This window comes from Tenrec ecaudatus, chromosome 4 (assembly GCF_050624435.1).
Source record: "Tenrec ecaudatus isolate mTenEca1 chromosome 4, mTenEca1.hap1, whole genome shotgun sequence".
NCBI lineage: Eukaryota > Metazoa > Chordata > Mammalia > Afrosoricida > Tenrecidae > Tenrec > Tenrec ecaudatus.
The window spans coordinates 6,424,676-6,429,559 of NC_134533.1; positions in this window are offsets into that span (position 1 = coordinate 6,424,676).

Genomic DNA, 4,884 nt, shown 5'->3' on the forward strand with positions numbered 1-4,884 from the left:
TGCGCCGCAGTCCGGGCACGCTCCCAGGAGCCCGCCGCGCGCTCTGCTCCCTCGCGCTCGCCACCCGCTCCCTCTCTCTAATTTAAAGTGACAATCCCGAACTCGCCCTCCGCTCCCAGGGTCTCGGCCAGAGATTTCCCCAAGCGCACCCTGGAGCCCCGTGGGCGCCAGTGCGGGGGTGGGGGTGGGTCATGAAGGGAAATGGGGGTCGAAGGAAGTGCGGTGATGGCCTAGGGCTCAGAAAGAGGAGCCCAGCCCCCGCTGCAGCCTCCGTTTCTGGACCTCAGTTTCTTGATCTGTAAAACGGGTTCAGGAGCCACAGAAAGCAGACCCACAGGCTGTGCCAGGCTGAGCTGTCACCCTGGGCCGGTCTGTGTTGGTCCCTGACAGCAACTCATTTTCTCCCAGCCAGGGCCTCCTGGGGCCGTGACCACACCATGATACACACAGGGACACTGGTTCAGAGAAGGAAAGCATCTTCCCAAGGTCACAGAGTCAAAGGTCAGGGCCAGGACTTGAACTCAGGTCTTCCTGACTTCAAATCCCATGCTCTTAACCACGTAGGGGTCCTGCTTTCTCTCCCAAAGGGATGAATGAATCATTCAGGAGATATTTATGACGCCCTCGCTGGGTGCTAGGCACAGCGCCAGGTGTGGGCGATCTTCCGGGAACAGGGGGACAGCCCCCTCCCTGCCCTCACCGTCTGGCAGGGAGGCCTGGCACGCCTGCGGAGGGGCAGTGTGTGCGGAGGAAGGTGCCACGTGTTGTGGGGCACAGTAACCAGGAGAAGGGGCTGGCTGGGGAGTTGCTGAAGCTCTGAGTGAGGTGGGTGAAGAAGAGGCACAAGGACTCCAGGTGGCAGAGGCAGCTGTGGTTACTGGAGCATCCACATTCTGGGGCTTCAGCGCAGAGAGCAACGCCAGGACTCTGCCTTCCCTCTCTGAGGGCCTTGCAGAGGTGGGCAGCCTTGATCCCCAGGAGCCGGGAAGCTGCATGCTGCTGCGACCTCACCTCAGCCAGGTGCTCTCATTCCCATTTCATTTCCTCAAAGAGAAAGGAGGAGACCCCGGTGGCCCAATGATTTAGTGCTCTGCTGCCAAGCCAGAGATGGCTGGTTCGAACTTACCAGTGGCCTCGGGAGAACGATGTGGCAGTCTGCTTCATATCTATATTGATCATCTATATCTATTATCTATGTTATCTAGATCTCATGTCTACATCTACATATCTAGATCTAGATCTATCAAAAGCCAAACTCACTGTTGTGAGTCAGCTCTGACTTAGAGTGGCAGAGGGGATCTATTCTGTTCTGTAGCATCACTATGGGTTGGAATTGAGTCGGTGGCAGTGGGTTTGGTTTGGAAGAGAAAGGAGTTGGGGGTCTGTGCCTGGGGAGCTGGAGAAAGGTGAATATTGAGCCCTGGGCTCTGCTTGCCACTATCCTACTGAATGGAATCATCCTTGCTTCCTGCAGCCTTTGGGATGACTGAGTCCGTTTGGGGGGTGAGGACACTGAGGTCTGAGAAATGACGCTGTCCCCCACTTGGGTGAGAGTTGAGGTGATAAGACACACCCTCCGCAGATGAGTGGGCCGTCTCTGATTGGTCGCAGCAGAGGTAGGTCAAGTCACGGCTGGGTCCAAATTCCAACGGTGACAGCCCAGCAGAACATGGGCAGGAGAAAGCTGGGGATGCAAATTTGTCAATTTCCTGAATACAACCCGTTACCAAACAGGAAGTCAGGACATTAAGGGCCCCAGAAGACAGAGTGGAATGTTCCCAACATCTGAAAAGGATCAAAGTAGGATAGGGTGGGAAAAGAACATAGATCCGACATTCAGATCATGAAAAAGGTCAGGCACGCTGAGCAGAGAGAGATCGGGGGAACCCCCAAAGCAGTAGCCATTAGTCACTCTTCAGGTCTGGAATTGACCTCTACCCCCCACACCCACCCCCACACCCATGTTAGAATCATCAACCATTTGAGATCAAAAGGGCAGTGTGTGTCCAAAGACAAACGATAGAGGCTTGGAAACGGAAACGTCGGGAGGACTGGGATAAGGGATGCACAGGAAGAGAATAGCAATGCACGAGGTGAAACAATGTGGGTGAACTGCTGATGGTGAAACTGGTGATCTGCTCAGCAAGCCTTCCCCTAACTCAGACTGGTTGGTGTGAGGTGTCCTCCGGGAGGCGGCTCTCACCCGGCGTGTCAGTCCCGGGGGACTAGAGAAGCAAATCCAGAGACACTCGTGTGTTTAAGAGAGAACTTTATATCAAAGAGTCATTGTTTATCAAGAAAACATCCCAGTCCTGTCCAGATCAAGTCCATAAGTCCAATATTAGCCCATATGTCTGATACCAGTCTATAAAGTCCTCTTCAGACTCACGCAACACATACAATGACGCCAAATGCAGGAAGATCACAGGCCAGGAGAGTCCTGTGGGTCCAGTGGCGGTGGAAGCCTCTCAGCACTGGCATGGGTCTCCATGTGGTGCCTCCAGCTCCAGGGCTCTGGCTCCGTCAGTCAGCTTAGCTCCATGTGGCTTGTCAGCAGGAAGGTCTCACAGGGAGATGAAGCAGAGTGTATCTGGCCTCCAGTGAGCTATTTATATCCTTCGAGCCTCCGAAAGGAGGTCATCAAGCTGCGACCCGATTGACAGACTAGACTCTACCCCTTGGCAAGTTGACAGGGGATTATCTGCCACCCACAGTGATGCTGGGCACAAAAGAACAACGCTGCCCGTCCTGCTTCATCCTCACAATTGCCCCGATGCCCATTGTTGCAGCCACTGTGTCCGTCCATCTTTTGAGGGTCTCCTTCTTTGCTGCCCCTCCACTTTAACAAAGCATGATGTCCTTCTCCAGGGACTGGTCTCTCCTATTAGCATGCTCAAAGCACATGAGACAAAATGTCTCACCATTCTTACCTCTAAGGAGCACTCTGGCTGTACTTCTTCCAAGACAGATCATTCCCCCCACCAACAAATACATTAAAAAGTCAAAAAATAAATAAGGGTATATGTCCAATACAGAAGAAGAAGAAGAAGGTTCCCAGCAGGCCCAGGCTAGATACCAGGAATGCCCATGCACAGGCCAGTGTCCTGGGTACTATATTCACACAGTGGGACAGCTGGCAACCAAGGGCAGGAACTGACCCCAGCCCCTCACCAACACATGGCAGCATGACTCTGGTTCTACCAAGTTCAAAAACATGCAAGACAATGCTTGCTGTCATAAGTCAGATGGAGGGCTGTTCTGGGGATGGGGGGTGGGAAGGAGCTTAGAGGGGAGCCTTGGGGTGCTGGTTCCCTTATGGTCTGGATCTACATGCTGCCTTCACTTTGTGATTATTGAGTACATTTGTGATGTGTGTACCTTTCGGCCTGTGGGACCTGCGTCAGCACAATTTGTAAAAACACCTCTTGTGCATGCTGTGCTGGGAGGAGGTGCCAAACTCCCTTCTCCCTGTGGGCTGTTGGCTTTTGGGGCCTGCCATGCTTGCCCTGCCCCCCATCCCTCACCCACTGTGTCCCTGCCGCAGACCTTCTGGCGTTCCTGACATAGGCCAAGGCATTTTCTGCCTCAGAGATTCTCACCTGCTGGTCCTTCTGCCTGGAAAACCCTGTCCCAGGCTCTGCTACTTTCTAGCTGCGAGACCATGAGCAACTTACATAACCTCTCTGAGCCCCATTGTACTCACCCCCGGGTGTCAGGCAGCTGAAGACAAGTTGCTCCATTCTCTGTGACTGCTGACCCTCTGGGTGAATCTGAGTAGACTAGAGAAACAAACACAGGGAGACGCATGTATATAAGAGAGAACTTTATATCAAAGGCAATTGTCCGTTAAGAAAACATCTCAGCCCAGTCCAGATTAAGTCCATAACTGATATTAGCCCATATGTCTGATACCAATCTATAAATTCCTCTTCAGACTCAGGAAACACATGCAATGACGCCAAATGCAGGACAATCACAGGCCAGTGGGTGGCAAGTCTTGTGGATCCTTGTTGTATGGCGGTGTAAGCATCTCAGTGCTGGTGTGGGTCTCCATGTGGATCCTTCAGGATCCTTCAGCTCCAGGCCTTTAGGGTAGCTTCATGTGTCTTGTTATCAGGAACATAAGTCACAGAGTGTGTCTGTCCCGCCTCCAGTGAGCTATTTCTCTCTGTAGCGGCTCCAAATGAGGTCATTAAGCCAGGATCTGAATGACAGGCTGAACTCCACCCCTTCACTCAATAGTCTCAAATTGGCACCAGATTATGTAACTACAACCCCCCCACCTATCAGAGACCAACTCTCTCCCCTACAGCATGCTGTTTATTTCTTCCAAACACCAGCCATTACCCTAATGACTGTTTACAGCTCACATCCCCCCAACCCCCAAACTAATAACCATAAACATATGACACGCTGGCCAGGTGCCAAATGATCTTATTACACCACACCCTGGAATCCTCTCCCCAACCCCCAGGGAGATGCCACACTAATGCATCATGTACCAGCCGAGGAAGTTGGAGCTCAGAGAGGTTGCCCAACTCGCTCGCAGTCACGCGCACAGCTGGCAAGCGGCGGAGCCAGGATCTAAGCTCAGGCAGCCTGGACTCTGGAGTCGCTGCTGTTAACGTACTTCTGCAGGCTAGGGAAATGTAGTCGGCTTCCCTCGTTGTCATGTAATGAATGGGATTGTGGTTGCTGTTGTTAGCTTGCCCTCTTGTCGGTTCTTTTTTTTTTTTTTTTCCTCTTGTCGGTTCTGAGTCAGAGCGACCCCTGGAGCAGCAGAAGGAGGCCCCCCTGGCCCTGCACTGTTCTCACAACGGTTGAAGCGGTTGTTGGAGACACTGTGTCGATCCGGAATGACACAGGCAGGCATCTGGGCCAGTA